At 37.3% G+C, this 17676-nt stretch overlaps 2 pseudogenes across 1 annotated transcript in view; both read right to left on the minus strand.

The window, feature by feature from the left end:
- The window catches only part of LOC110348299 (olfactory receptor 5J3-like), a 110126-nt pseudogene that overhangs the window by 19370 nt on the left and 73080 nt on the right, over window positions 1–17676 (minus strand). The gene's annotated exons all lie outside the window — the stretch shown is intronic.
- On the minus strand, window positions 1964–5505 carry LOC147822142 (olfactory receptor 5J3-like; annotated as a pseudogene).

Here is a 17676-nt window from a genome sequence, read left to right on the forward strand (position 1 = left end):
AATGAACCAACCACAGGAAAATAACATGACAATGATAAGTCAATATATATATCAGTTATAACCATCAATGTTCATGGCCTCAGTTCACCAATCAAAAGAAATAGACTGGCAGAATGGATTAAGCAAAATCCAGCAATATGCTGTATACAAGAACTGCAACTAGTTCAATAAGAAACTCAAAGACTGAAAGTAATAGGGTGGAAAACAATTCTCCATGTGACAGGAACCCAACAAAAAGCAGGAGTAGCTATCCTATTTGCAAAGTAAATTTCAAACAAAAACTAATTGAGCGAGACAAAGAAGGTCACTACATCCTTGTAAAGTGAGCAATCCTAGAGGAAGAGATGGCAATCATAAACATATATGCACCAAATACTAATGCCCCCAACTATACAAAACAAATATTAGGGAACATGAAAAACAAAATAAGCACTTATACAATTGTAGTAGGGGACCTCAATACCCCACTATCACAAACAGATCATCTAGACAAAAAATCAACAATGAAATATGAGAACTGAACCAAGCTTTTGAACAGGTGGACTTAATAGACATCTACAGAGTGTTCCACCCCACAAAATCAGAATATACATTATTTTCAGCTGCACATGGGTCATTCTCCTAAATAGACCACATACTAGCTCATAGAACATGTTTAAGTACATGCAAAGGAACTGAAGTCATCCCATGTATATTTTCAGACACAGTGCAATTAAACTGGAGATCAGTAGCATAAGAAAAAGCAAGAACTTCACAAAGACACAGAAGTTGAATAACTCTCCTGAACAACCAATGGGTCACAGAGGAAATTAAAGAAGAAATTAGGGCCAGGGATTTAGCTCAGTGGTTCTGGTGCCTGCCTCACAAGCACAAGGTCCGAAGTTTGATCCCCAGTACCAAAAAAAAAAAAGTAAAAGAAGAAATTAGACAGTTTTTACACATAAATGATAATGCCAATACAGGAATCTATGGGACACAATGAAAGCAGTTCTATGAGGGTAATGCACAACTGTGAATGGCCATATTAGGAAAACAGAGAGAGCTCAAATAAACAACCTAATGCTGAACCTCAATCTCCTAGAAAAAGAAGAGCATGACAAACCCAAAGCTCATAAAAGGGAGGACATTATAAAGACCAGAGCAGCAATCAATCCAATGGAGACTAAGAGAATGATACAAAAAAATCAACAAATCTAAGAGTTGGTTTTTCAAAAGAATAAATAAAATTGATATAGCCTTAGCCAACCTTATCAAAAAAGGAAGAAAAAGGTTCAAATACATGTTATTAGGAATGAAAAGGTTGAAGTCACAACAGATCCAGCAGAAAGCCAGAAGATCATCAATATCTACTTCAAGAACCTGTACTCTAATGAAATGAAATACACAGAAGAAATGTACAGATCTCTAGATACATATGAATTACCAAAGTTGAATTAAGAAGATATAATAATTCTAAACATGCCAGTTATAGTCAGTGAAATTAAAAACATAATTAAAAATCGACCAACAAAGACAAGCCTGGATCCTGATGGTTTCACCGCTGAATTCTACAAAACATTTACAGAAGAACTATTGCCACTACTCTTTAAACTTTTCAATGAAATTGAAAGGGAAACAATACTTCCAAATTCATTCATGGAAGCAAGTGTTACTTTTGATTCTAAAACCAGGGAAAGACCTAACCCAAAAAGAGAACTACAGGCCAATCTCCCTAATGAACATAGATGCAAATATCCTCAATAAGATACAGGAAAACAGAATACAGAGGGTCATCAAGAAGATCACATGCCCTATCCAAGTTGGATTTATCCAAGTGATGCAAGGATGGTTCATCATACATAAATCAATAAATGTAATACACTATATTGACAGAGGCAAGGACAAAAACCATATGATCATCTCAATAGATGCAGAAAAAGCATTCAATAAAATTCAACACCCATTCATGATAAAAACCCTGCAGAAAATTGGAATAGATGGTCTTTTTCTCAACTTATAAAGGCTATCCAAGAAAAACCAATAGCCTACATCATACTAAATGGTCAAAAACTAAAAACCTTCATGCTAAAATCAGGAAGAAGTCAAGGATGTCCACTATCACCACTCCAGTTCAATATAGTTTTGGAAACATTAGCCACAACAATTAGAATAGAGAAAGAAATAAAAGGAATAATAATAGGAAAGGGAGAATTTAAACTGTCATTATTGCTGATTATTGCTGATGATGATAATCTACAGAGAAGATCAAAAAAACTCTGCCAGAAGACTTCTAGACTTAGTTGACAGATACAGTATAGTAGCTGGATACAAGGTCAACACTCAAAAATCAATAGCCTTCTTTTACACAAATAACAGACTAAATGAAAGAGAAATTAAGGAAACAATCCCTTTCACAATAGCATCCAAAAATAAAATATCTTGGAATCAATCTAACGTAGAAAGTAAAAGACCTCTACATTGAGAACTACAGCACTCTGAAAAAAAGATAATAAAGAGGATATAAGAAAATGGAAAGATATCCCCTGTTCCTGGATAGAAAGAACCAATATAGTGAAAATGGCCATACTTCCAAAACTGCTATTCACATTCATTGTAATTCTGATTGAAATCCCAGCAGCATATTTCACAGAACTAGAGAAAACAATCCAAAAGTTCATGTGGAACCAGAAGAAACCTAGAATAGCAAAACCAATTCTAGGCAACAGAGTCATGGCAGGGGGTATCACAATTCCCAACTTGAGACCATACTACAAAGCCACTGTGATAAAAACAGCATGGTACTGGTAAAGAAACAGACTTGATTATCAGTGGCATAGAAGATACAGAAACAACTCCAGAAATACTCAGCTACCTCATCTTTGACAAAGGAGCCAACTATCATTACTGGAGGAAAGATAGCCTCTTTAATAAATGATGTTGGAAAAACTGGATTTCAACTTGCCAAAGATTAAAACTAGACCTCTATCTTTCACCAGGAACTAAACTAAAATTGAAGTGGATTAAAGATCTGAATATTAAAGCAGAAACACTAAACTTGCTGGAAGACAAGTTAGGTAGAACTCTCGAAGACATTGGCATAGGAAAGGACTTTATGAACAAATCCTCAGTAGCACGGGAACTAGCACAAAGAATTAACAACTGGGATCTCATCTCATTAAAAAGCTTCTGCACTGCAAGAGAAACCATGAACAGAGCTAAGAGACAACCTACAAAGTGGGAAAAAAGTTTTACCAGATGTTCCTCAAAGTCCTACTATCTAGAATATATGAAGAACTCAAAAAATTCAGACATCCCAAATGAAAAGACTCAATTCAAAAATGGGCAACTGAAATGATCAGACATTTCTGAGACGTAGAAGTAAAAGCAGCAAATAAATATATGAAAAAATGTTCAAAGTCACTGGTCATTAAAGAGATGCAGATGGAAACAATGCTGAGATTCCACCTCACCCCAGAAAGAATGACTGTTATCATGAAATCAACCAATAATAAGTGCTGACAGGGATGTGGGGAGAAAAGAACTCTTATTCATTGTTGATGGGTGTGCAGACTGGTGCAACCACTGTGGAAATTAGTACAGAGATACCTCAAACAACTAGGATTGGAAGTCCCAGTTGATTCAGCTATTTCTCTACTGGGTATCTTCCCAAATGAATTAAAAGAATCATACTGCAGTGATGTATGCATGCCCATGTTTATAGTGGCACAGTTTGTAATAGCTAAAACTAGGAAACAGCCCAGTTGCCCATCAACTGGAGACTGGATAAAAAAAATGTGGGGGTTTTTATAAAATGGAGTACTACTCAGCCATAAGAATGAGAAACTAGAGACATTTATAGCTAAATGGATGCATATTGAGGCCATACTCTTAAGTGAAATAAACAGGACACACATGTGGAAATACCAAATAGTTTCTCTTGTGTGAAAATTTAAATGTGTAAAGAAGAATCAAAATGTATATTTGATACTGTGAAATAGGAAGAAAATGTCTAAAGGAGTACAGGAATTGGGAGGGCTAGGAGAAAGGAAAGAAGGGAAAGGAAAAAATATGAGAAAAGGAAAAACATAGAAACAAAGTCTTGTAATTAGGGAAGGGAGAAGTGGGTGAAGGGAGGACAGGGGAATGGGGAAAAAATAAGCACAAAGGTACATCATGTAAAGGTACAAGAAAGATTCCAATGATGAATGTAACTGTATTGTATACCTAAAATGTACCAATAAACTTAATGGAAAAAAATTCTATGTTCCAGTGGGGCTGAAGTGTTTATTAAATCTCTTCGAGCCTTATTATATGAAATATTGCTTCATATCTTGGCTTTGCTGTGAAGTTAACAAGGAAGGTGTCTCCTTTCTATGGCCCTCTTGGCAGCTTTCTTCACCTCCTTCTTCCTCAAGCTGGAAATCAAGGGGTTTAACATAAGAATCACCAAAGTATAGAGTACAGATCCCACCTTCTCTTGTTCTAAGGAATATTGCAAACTGGGTTGCATGTAATTGAAGCTTAGTGAGCCATAGAATATAGTCACACCTTTTAGATAGGAAGCACATGTGGAGAAGGCTTTTTGTCTACCTGGTGCTGAGAGGATCCTCAGGATAGCAGCAACAATAAAGACGTAGGAGATCACCACTGTCAAGAACTTGACCATGGTGGTGATGGCGCTGATGACTAACAGCAGTAATTCATTCATGGATGTGTCAGAGCAGGAAAGCTTTAACAGGGAGGCAGGTCATAGAAGTGACTGATGAAATTGGGCCCACAGAGGAACAGCCTCATTAAGTCAATCCTGTGTGTCAGTGAGTTGATTAACGCTCTGACATATGAGCCCAACACAAGGACAACGCAAACTATTCTGGTCATGGCCACTGTTTAGAGTAAAGGGTTCACAATGGCCAAATAGCAGCCATAAGCCACTGCTGCAAGCAGAAAGCCCTCAATGGTAATGAGTGACATGAAATAAAACATATTGCACAATGCATGTGGAGAATGAGATTGTCTCCCATTCCACAAAGAAATTCAGCAGCATTTTGGGTGCAAAAACGGATGAATAGCAGGCAACAAATGACAGACAACTGAGAAAGTGGTACATGGGTGTGTGAAGCTTGGGAGTCACTTGGATGAGAAAAAGTATCCCGAGATTGCCCACCAGAGAAACAGTATAAATCAGCAGGAACAGCAGGAACCGGGCCACCACGTGATCTGTCAGTCCCAAGAGGATAAACTCAGTAACCAGTGTGAAATTGACACCAGCCATTCATTTACATCTCTTGATACCTGGTAACAATGAGGAGACTGAAGTAAATTGAGAGCAACAATGAAACCTCAATAACTCTGGAATCTCTAAGTAACTACGGAACTTCGGGTAGTGACTTCTCCTCTCTTGTTATCCTGCCTTACAAGATTAGGAAGTTTCAATCACAAAGTCTATAATCTCTTAGATCACTGTCTTTTTGCTTCATACGCAAAACCTGTGAGGGAAAGAAGAAAATGTTGGCATCTTACATGCAGGGGACCTTTAAAATGCTGCTCTTAGTGTATATAAGAAGATAAAGTGAATTTCATAGTAAACATACATAAAGAAAATTTTGTTTACACAGTGTAAGAAATGAGTATGGAAATTCACCCACTTATGCTTTCTTTTGCTATAGTAATAATTTAAAATATAAAATATGTAATTTAAAATATATCAATGTAAGAATGCCCTACACTAAATAAAATTGAGGAGTATAGAAGAATATCAGTAATAGCATGTGCCCATTACACAAGATGGAAGGAAGACAAGAGGAAAGAAGGAAAGAAGAAAAGAAGGAAGGAAGGAAGAAATGGAGGAGAGAGGGAGGGAGGGTGAGTAAAAGAAAGGAAAGAAATAAAGAAGGGAGGAAGATACAGAGAGAGAAAGGAAGGAAGGCAGGATGGAAGGAAGAGAGAGATGCAAAGAAAGAAAACAAATGGCACTATGCCATTTTAACTTGAAATATCCCACTTATGCCTTCATTATTACTTTCTACTCCATCTTTTCTTTCTTTCTTTCTTTACTTTCTTTCTTTCTTATTTCCTTCCTTCCTTCCTCTCTCTTTTTTTTTGTGATGCTGGGAGTCAAACTCCAGGCTTACTTATGTTAGAGAAGTGCTCTACCATTCAGCTCCTTCCCAACTCCTCCATATATATATATATATATATATATATATATATATATATATATATATATATATATATATTTTAAGTCAGATGCAACAAAGGACAGGGAACTACCTTCCAAAACCTCTGAAGCCACCTCAAGATAATAACCCAAAGCACTAGAAATGGTATGAGGGTGTGCTCAGAACTGGAATATGACATGTGTTAAAAAGCAGCCTTTGATATCCAATAGAAATACTCTCCTGAGAACTGAGAACCACAATTATCTGAGAAAAAGCAAAGTGAACCCATAAAATAAGGCAAACCTGTAAAAAAAAAAAACTTTGCAATTCTTTGTTTTCCTTCATGTTGCAAAAGAATGCTTGCAATACTCAATGTTTTTTCCACCAAACCAATGCATATCTCTCTGTTGATTACTACTACACTCATCCTAAAAATAACTTTTACACTTATATAACAAATAAAATAATCATAAAAAATCAGCAGTTAATTTTAGGGTAAGATTTTGTACCTAGGACAGAAAGCTATTGGCTGGCTTTGTCCAGATTCTTATCTGGTGTAGAGCATGACAACTGTGAGAATCAAACACAAAGAAGATGGTTCTTACTGTCCCACACATTCTTACTGTCCCACACATTCCTCTGATTTAAACACTTCCCCTGTAAAACTCAGAAAAATGATTACATTGCAAATCTATTAAAACAATAACAAATAAACAAATATATTCCATTTTTATTGTCTATACTAATAAATGAGTAGGTCAGATTGCAATTCTTCCTCTAGAAAGAAAATTTCAAAGAATTAAAACACTGATAGCTTCATAATGACTTTGATGCTAGTGTAGAGAGATTTGTCCTTCCTTTGTCTTTTGAAGTTTTTAAATTTTGGGAAAAAATATTTGACTGAGTAGTAGAATGTATGCATGTAAGATTTGGATTAGGGAATTTAACTTACTGATATAAGGAAAAATATTAAAACCTCAGCTGATTTAGGAACCTTGTGGCCACACATTCCTCTGGTTCATCACTCTATATTTTCTCAAAATATACAAACAAAAAACAAAACTTCTAAGCCCTTCATCTTTCCCAGGAAATAAGACCTAGCTGTTAAATAATCACGCTTTGAAAACTGGAGATCAAAAGTGCCATCCCCAATCAGCCCATCCTGGCCTCCCCTGCCTTACATGATAGCCAGGAGTAAGAGAACAGTGGTGGCAGGAAGGTGAGGATGGGCTCACAGGGGCTGGCATCTTTGTTCTCTGGTTTTCAAGACTAATTTCCAGCTAGGTTTAATTTTCCAGGAAATGCGGCAAATATATCTTACTTTTAAAATGATACCTGCATTAAGTAGATGATGGCAGTAACTGGTATCAGTATTGAAGTGTAAAATTATCCTTTAATATAGTAGAGGCAAAGGCTGCAACTCGTTGGCAGGAAGTTAGAGCAAGATGATTAAAATACCATCCTGTAAAAAGGAAAGTTTATATAAAATACAGTTATAGATTCACCTTAGGTGAAATGGGAATATTTTCCCATAAGTAAGCTGATTAAAAGAATAAAATATCCATATTATTAAAAGTTCTGAGTTTCTTGAGGGATTTAGAAAACACTCAAGGACTTAATGGCTTCCCTAAGGCATTTCATTCCTTGAATTTTATAATGAACAGTAAGAAATGTGGGACAAAGGAAGAAAAGGGACAAAGGGGAAGGGGAAGTGGGAGGGGTAGGGAAAAGGAAAGAAGGGAAGGGAATTAATATGAGAAAATGAAAAATTGGAAACAAAGTTTTTGTAAATAAGGAGGGATGGAGGTGTTCAAAGAAGGGCAGGGGAAGGGGGAAAAATAAGAACCAAGAGATATTATGTAAAGAGGCAAATTTCCAAAGATGAATATCATTATATTGTATACCAAAAATGCACCAATAAAATAAAATTTAAATTTAAAAAATTTACATTAATATTTTACAGAAAACCCAGCACAAGTGTACATCGATAATTACTCAAAGATGTTAATTTCATCATTGCTTGTAAAAATAAAACACTGCAAATAATAAAAACAATTCACCAGAATAAAAAAAAGAAACGTCAGACAAGCATGGGGGAAAAGCAGAACATGTTTTCTGGAAAAAATGTGATTATTTAATAAAGTCTGCTCAATATTTTAGAAAAAGTACTTTAATATGCTTTTCAGAACATGCTCATAGGCCTACATTTAGGAAAACAAAATACAGTCATTAGTAGACTTTTAGGACAATGGAAGAACTGATGTAAAACACTTTCACTCCTTGGGTCCTTTGAACAAGAATGACATCAAAGAAAACTAAAACTCCTACTTCTACTACTTCTTTAAAACCTTTTTGTTGTTGTTGTTAGAAAGGGAAAAGGCTTTACTTAAGATAAAATGAATTCCACCACCCATCTCCTGAACATTTATTCCTCCAGTACAGTGTGTGGCTGATGCTTCACATTGTCTGCTTCCCAGGCATTTATATGAATTAGTCCTCATTCTTTATCCTACAACAGTTCCTAATTTTTCCTTTTAAGTATAAATTTCTTAATCTCCTTAATCAAAAGTTAATGTTCAGGTGATAGGCCTGGAAACTGATATTGTAAGATTGAGTTAGAAGAGAATCTATTCCTTTTGAGGGCCTAGAGCATTCTTAAAGAATCATGAATTCTGGTTTTTAAATGTAATTCCTTTCCAATCTCTTTGTAAGAGTAAACAAATTCTGTTTATCAGAAAAATATCATATTTTTTGTATCATATCTTTTCCATATTACCTTTTGAAATTATACAAAATACTGGAAAATATTTTTTAAATGATTGCAGCCCAGCATGGTGATGTATGTCTATAATCCCACCACTTGGGAGGCTGAGGTAGGAGGGTCACCATGAGTTCAAGGCCAGCCTGAACTACATAGCAAGACCTTATCTCAAAACACAAAACAAAACAAAAATGACTGCATTGGCTGGCCTTCATCTAACAAGAGAAACAACAAAATATTTAGAAAAAATAATTAGATGATTTCTAATTATGAAAGTGCAAACTGCCAGATCATTCTGAAGAGGGGTTATGGCTTCTAACATCAAGTTCTTCTTAGGGAAAAGGTGAGGACTTTCAAACACGTGTCTTTCAGCAGAATCTCAATGTTCTTTTTGGGCCAAAGTTCTATTTACATTAGAGGCCTTAAAAATATGTGCTACAGCATTCAGCAATGCAGACAGCTAAAATGAGTTGTGAATGGTGTTGGATGTAAGTCCAAACCTAGAGTGCACTAGTAAACTCACAGTGCTCTAGCTGCTTTCTCTGAGAAAGAACAGCACTTTTTATCATAACCTCCCATTCACCTTCATGGGAGAGCTGGCGCTAGAAGCATGCTTGTAGGAAAACTGAAGTGCAAATTGCCAGGTCATTCCTAAAAGTGATTTTGGCTTCTAACACCAAATTCTTCTTAGGGCAAAGTTGACAACTTTTCAGAACCTGTCTTTCAGCAGAACGTCAATGTTCCTTCCAGGCCAAAGTGCTATTGGTGGTAAAGGCCTCATAAAGATGTGCTACAGAATTCAGCAATGCAGACAGGTAGAAAGTGTTGTGAATTATTTTGAATGAAAGTCCAAGAGTAGAGTGCAGTAGTAAACTCAAAGAGCTCTAGCTCCTTCCTGTGACAAGGAACTGCTCTTTTTATCATAACCTTCCTTTGACTTGCATGGGAGAGCTTGCGCTAGATAAATGCTTGTAGTAAAACTGAAGTGCAAACTGCAGGATCATTCTGAAGAGTGGTTTTGGCTTCTAACATCAAGTTCTTCTTAGGGCAAAGGTGGGGACTTTCCAGCAACTCTCTTTCAGCAGAACCACAATGCAATTTCTAGGCCAAAGTGCATTTCATTGTTAAGGCCTCATAAAGATGTGCTACAGAATTCAGCAATGCAGACAGCTAGAATGTGTTGTGAATCATGTTGGACGTAAGTCCGAACATGGAATGCACTGGTAAACTCACACTGCTGTAGCTACTTTCTCTGAGAAGCACCTGCACTATTTATCATAACCTTCCATTTACATGCATGGGAGAGCTGATCCTAGAAGTACGCTTCTAGGAAAATTGAAGTGCAAACTTCACCCTAACCCTAACCTTAACACTAACCCTAAATGTATGCTACCTCTAAGTCCTTTACAGGCAACTCAATTTCAGCACTATGCATGACACTTATGAAAAGAAGAACCCTAACCTTGAAAATTATACCCACACTGCAAACGTCAGGTACATGAATTGGAACACTAAGCCTAAACCTAATCCTAATCCTAACCCTAACCCTAAGCAGCAGGACCAAATTCCAATACTCAGGTACTTGAAATTTGACATTATCCCTAACACTCACCGTGAACTTATGCAAAAAATAACTTTCCAAACCACACTTGAAGATGCAGGCATTTCAACTTCAATGCGATCTATCACCCTAACCCTAACTCTAACCCTACAATAACCCTGTCATTTTCATGTACCTCTATTTCAGCAATATCCATGACACTTATGAAAAGAAGACCCCTAACCATAAAAATCATACAAACACTCCAAACGTCAGGTACATGAATTGGAACCCAAAACCCAAACCTAATCCTAATCCTAAACCTAATCTTCAGCAGCAGTACCAAATTCCAATACACAGGTACTTGAAATTCGACATTATCCCTAAACCTCACCATGAACTTATGCAAAAACAAACGATCCCACCCACACTTGAAGACACAGGCATTTTAATTTCTATTCTATCTATCACCCTAACCCTAACCCTACTCAAACCCTAAGTCATTTTCAGGTACCTGTATTTCAGCACTATAAATGACATGAAAAGAAGAACACTAACCCCAAAAAGTATACCCACACTCCAAACGTCAGGAACATGAATTGGAAACCCAAGCATAAACCTAATCCTAATCCTTGCCCTAACCCTAAACAGGAGGACCAAATTCCAAAACCCAGGTACTTGAAATTCAACATTTTCCCTAAACCTCACCATGAACTTCCACTAATACTAACTTTCCAAACCACACTTGAAGACACAGGCATTTCAATTTCAATGCTATCTATCACCCTAACCCTAACCCTAACCCTACACAAAACCTAAGTCATTTTTGGGGATCTCTATTTCAGCACTATCCAAGACACTTACAAAAAGAAGAACTGTAACCTGAAAAATCATACCTACACTCCAAACAGGTACATGAATTGGAACCCTAAACCAAAAGATAATCCTAACTCTAACCTTAAGCCTAAGCAGCAGGACCAACTTCCAATACCCAGGTATTTGAAATTCGACATTATCCCTAACTTGCAACATGAACTTACACTAATACTAACTTTCCAACCCACACATGAAGTCACAGGTATTTCAATTTCAATGCTATCTATCACCCTAACCCTAATCCTAACCCTACACAAACCCTAAGTCATTTTGGGGGGCCTCTATTTCAGCACTATCCAAAACACTTATGAAAAGAAGAACCATAAGCTGAAAAATCATACCCACACTCCAAATGTCAGGTACATTACATGGAACACTAAACCTAATCCTAATCCTAACCCTAACCCTAACCCTAAGGAGCAGGAACAAATACCAATACCTAGGTACCAGAAATTCGACATTATCTCTAACCCTCAACATGAACTTACACTAATCATAACTTTCCAACCCACATTTGAAGACAAAGGCATTTCAATTTCAATGCAATCTATCACCCTAACCCTAACCCTAACCCTAACGCTACAATAACCCTAAGTCATTATCAGGTACCTCTATTTCAGACCATCCATAACACTTACGAAAAGAAGAACCCTAACCATAAAAATCATACCCACACTCCAAACATCAGGTACACAAACTGGAACACTAAGCCTAAACCTAATCCTAACCCTCACCATAACCCTAAGCAGCAGGAGGACCAAATTCCAAAACCCAGGTTCTTGAAATTCAACATTATCCCTAAAACTCATCATGAACGTATGCTATTACAAACATTTTAACCTATATTTAAAGATATAGGCATTTCAACTTCAATGCTATCTATCACGCTAACCCTAACCCTAACCCTAAACCTACCCTAACCCTGAGTCATTTTCAGGTTCCTCTATTTCAGGACTACAAATGAAACTTATGAAAAGAAGAACCCCAACCCTCGAAATCATACCCACACTCCTAATGTCAGGTACATGAATTGGAACCCAAAACCTAAACCTAATCCTAATCCGAAGCCTAACCTTAAGCAGCAAGACCAAATTCCAATACCCAGGTACTTGATTTTCAACATTATCCCTAACCTTCACAATGAATTTACACTAATGCTAACATTCCAACCCACACTTGAAGACACAGGCAATTCCACTTGAAAGCTATCTATCACCCTATCCCTAACCCTAACCCTAAACCTACACTAACCTTAAGTCATTTTCAGGAACCTCTATTTCAGCACTCTCCATGACACTTACGAAAAGAACCCTAACCCTAAATATCACACCCACACTCCAAACGGCAGGTACATGAATTGGAACCCAAAACGTAAACCTAATCCTAACCCTAAGCCTAACCCTAAGCAGCAGGACCAAATTCCAATACACAGGTACTTGAAATTTGACTTTACCCCTAACCCTCACCATGAACTTACGCTAACACTAATGTTCCAACCCTCACTTGAAGACACAGGCATTTCAATTTCAATGCTATCTATCACCCTAACCCTAAACAGACCCTAAATCTAAGTCATTTTCAGGTACCTCTATTTCAGCACTATCCATGAAACTTACAAAAAGAAGAACCCTAACCCGAAAAATCATACCCACACTCCAAATGTCATTTACATGAGTTGGAACCCTAAGCCTAAACCTCATCCTAATCCTAACCCTAACCTTAAACTGCAGGACCAAATTCCAATACACAGGTATCTGAAATGCGACATTATCCCTAACCCTCCCCATGAATTTATGCTAATACGAACATTCCAAACCACACTTGAAGACACAGGCATTTTAATTTCAATGCTACCGATTACCCTAACACTAACCCTAACCCTAAAACAACCCTTGCCCTAAGTCATTTTCAGGTACCTCTATTTCAGCAGTATCCATGACACGAAAAGAAATGTAATTCAAAAAATCATACCCACACTCCAAACATTAGGCACATGAATTAAAACACTAAACCTAAACCTAATCCTAACTCTAACACCAACCCTAAGCAGCAGGATCAAATTTGAACACCCAGGTACTTGAAATTCCACATTATCTCTAACACTCTCCATGAACTTATGCTAATGCAAACTTTCCAAGCCACATTTGAAGACACAGGCATTTCAATTTCAATGCTATCTATCACCCTAACACTAACCCTAACCCCTACACTAACGTTACCGTAACAATAAGTCATTTTCAGGAACCTCTATTTCAGCACTATCCAAGACACTTACAAAAAGAAGATCCCTAACCATGAAAATCATACCCACACTCCAAATGTCAGGTACCTGAATTGAAAGCCTAAACCTAAACCTAATCCTAACCCTGACCTTAACCCTAAGCAGTAGGACCAAATTTCAATGCCCAGATACTTGAAATTCGTCATTATCCCTAAGCCCCATCATGAACTTACGCAAATAGAAACGTTAAACACCACACAGGAAAACACAGGCATTTCAATTTCAATGCAATCTATCACCCTGACCCTAACTCTAACCCTAACCCTACAATAACCCTAAGACATATTCATGTACCTCTATTACAGCAATATCCATGACATTTATGAAAAGAAGAACCCCAACCCTCAAAATCATACCCACACTCCTAATGTCAGGTACATGAATTGGAACCCAAAATCTAAACCTAATCCTAATCCAAAGCCTAAACTTAAGCAGCAGGACCAAATTCCAATACACAGGTATTTGAAATGCGACATTATCCCTAACCTTCACCACAAATTTACACTAATGCTAACATTCCAACCCACACTTGAAGACACAGGCATTTCAATTTCAAAGCTATCTATCACCCTATCCCTAACCCTAATCCTAAACCTACATTAACCCTAAGTCATTTTCAGGTACCTCTATTTCAGCACTATTCATGTCACTTACGAAAACAGGAATCCTAACCCGAAAAATCATACCCACACTCCAAACGTCAGGAACATTAACTGGAACACGAAACCTAAACCTAATCCTAACCCTAACCCTAACCCTAAGCAGCAGGACCAAATAAAAATGTCCAAGTACTTGAAATTCGACATTATCCCTTACACTCTCCATGAAATTACGCTAATACTAACTTTCCAACCCACACTTTGAGACACAGGCATTTCAATTTCAATGTGAACTATCACCCTAAACCTAACCCTAACCCTACAAAAATCCTAAGACATTTTCATGTACCTCTATTTCAGCAATAACCATGACAATTACGAAAAGAACTCTAACTCTAAAAATCATACCCACGCTCCAAATGTCAGGTACATGAATTGGAACCCAAAGTCTAAACCTAATCCTAATCCTAAGCATAACCTTAAGCAGCAGTACGAAATTCCAATATGCAGGTACTTGATATTGGAAATTATCAGTAAACTTCACCATGAATTTATGCTAATACTAACATTCCAACCCACACTTGAAGACACAGGCATTTCAATTTCAATGCTATCTATCACCCTAACCCTAACCCTAATGCTAACTGTATTCTAACCCTAAGTCATTTTCAGGTACCTCTAGGTTCATCATTATCCATGACACAAAAAGAAGAACCCTGACCCTAAAACTCATACCCACACTACAAAAGTCAGGTACATGTATTGGAACCCTAAAGCCTAAATCTAATCCTAACCCTAAAGCTAAGCAGCAGGACGAAATTCCAATACACAGATAATTGAAATTCTACATTATCCCTAACCATAACCATGAACCTATGCTAATACTAAATTTCCAACCGACACTTGAAGTCACAGGCATTACAATTTCAATGCTATCTATCACCCTAACCCTAACCCTACCCTAAAGCTATATTTACCCTAAGTCATTTTAGGGAACCTCTATTACAGCACTCTCCATGACACTTACGAAAATAAGAACCCTAACTGTAAAAATCATACCCACACTGCAAACGTCAGGTACATGAATTGGAACCCAAAACTTAAACCTAATTCTAACCCTAAGCCTAAATCTAAGCAGCAGGACCAAATTCCAACACACAGGTACTTGAAATTCGACTTTATTGCTAACCATCTCCATGAACTTACTAAAGTTCCAACCCTCACTTGAAGACACAGGCATTTCAATTTCAATGCTATCTATCACCCTAACCCTAACACTAACCCTAAACATACCCTAAACCTAAGTCATTTTCAGGTACCTCTATTTCAGCACTATCCATGGCACTTACAAAAAGAAGAACCCTAACCCGAAAAATCATACCCAACTCTAAACGTCATGTACATGACTTGGAACCCTAAGCCTAAACCTCATCCTAATCCTAACCCTAACCCTGAAGTGCAGGACCAAATTCCAATACACAGGTATTTGAAATTCGACATTATCCCTAACCCTCCCCATGAACTTACGCTAATATGAACATTCCAAACCACACTTGAAGACACAGGCATTTCAATTTCAACGCTATTCATTACCCTGACACTAACCCTAACCCTAACCCTACCCTTACCCTTAGTCATTTTCAGGTATCTCTATTTCAGCAGTGTCCATGACATAAAAAAAAAAAAAAATGTAACCCGAAAAATCACACCCACACTCCAAACATTAGGCACATGAATTAAAACACTAAACCTAAACCTAATCCTAACTCTAACCCCAACCCTAAGCAGCAGGATCAAATTCCAATACCCAGGTACTTGAAATTCGACATTATCCCTAACATTCACCATGAACTTATGCTAATGCTAACTTTCCAAGCCACATTTGAAGACACAGGCATTTCAATTTCAATGCTATCTATCACCCTAACACTAACCCTAACCCTTACGCAAACCTTACCATAACAATAAGTAATTTTCAGGAACCTCTATTTCAGCACTATCCAAGACACCTACGAAACGAAGATCCCTAACCATGAAAATCATACCCACACTCCAAACGTCAGGTACGTGAATTGGAACCCTAAACCTAAACCTAATCCTAATCCTGACCTTAATCCTAAGCAGCAGGACCAAATTCCAATACCCAGGTACTTGAAATTCGACATTATCCCTAACACTCACCATGAACTTACACTAATACTAACTTTCAAATGCACTCTTGAAGGCACAGGCATTTAAATTGCAATGCGATCTATAACCCTAACCCTAACCCTAACCCTAACCCTAAACCTACATTAACCCTAATTCATTTCCAGGTACCTCTATTTAAGCACTATCCATGACACTTTAAAAAAGAAGAACTCTAACCCTAAAAATCATACCCACACTCCAAACGTCAGGTACATGTATTGGAACCCTACACCTAAACCTAATCCAAACCCTAACCTGAAACCTAAACTGCAGGACCAAATTCCAATACACAGGATCTTGAAATTCGACATTATCCCTAACATTCACCATGAACTTATGCTAATGCTAACTTTCCAAGCCACATTTGAAGACACAGGCATTTCAATTTCAATGCTATCTATCATCCTAACCCAAACCCTAACCCTACCCAGGCCCTAAATCATGTTCATGTTCTTCTATTTCAGCACTATAAATGACAGGAAAAAAGGAACCCTAACCCTAAACATCATATCCACACACCAAATGGCAGCTACATGAATTGGAACACTAAACCTAAACCTAATCCAAACTCTAACCACAAACCTAAGCAGCAGGACAAAATCCCAATACACAGGTTCTTGAAATATGACATTATCCCTAACCCTCACCATGAACTTATGCAAATACAAACTTTCCAACCCACACCTGAAGACACAGGCATTTCAATTTCAATACTATCTGTCATCCTAATGCTAAACCTAACCCTACACAAACCCTAAGTCTTTTTCAGGTACCTCTAATTCAGCACAGTAGATGACATGAAAAGAAGAACCCTAACCCTAAAAATCATACTCACACTCCAAACGTCAGGTACATAAATTGGAACCCTAAACCTAAACCTAATCCAAACCCTAACCTGAAACCTAAACAGCAGGACCAAATTCCAATGTCCAGGTACTTGAAATTCGACATTATCACTAACCCTAAGCAAAAATTTACGCTAATACTAACTTTCCAATACACAATTGAAGACACAGACATTTCAATTTCAATGCTATCTATCACCCTAACCCTAACCATAACGATAACCCTAACCCTACATTAACCCTAAGTAATTTTCAGGTACCTCTATTTCAGCACTATCCATGACAACTGTGAAAAGAAGAACTCAAACCCTAAAACTCATACCCACATTCCATACATCAGGTACATGAATTGGAAGCCTAAACCTAAACCTAATCATAACACTAACATTAACCCTAAAGATCAGGACAAAATTCTAATGCACAGGAACTTGAAATTCCACATTATCC

This window comes from Heterocephalus glaber, unplaced genomic scaffold (assembly GCF_053883595.1).
Source record: "Heterocephalus glaber isolate CG9 unplaced genomic scaffold, H.glaber_assembly_v1.0 deba00001673, whole genome shotgun sequence".
NCBI lineage: Eukaryota > Metazoa > Chordata > Mammalia > Rodentia > Bathyergidae > Heterocephalus > Heterocephalus glaber.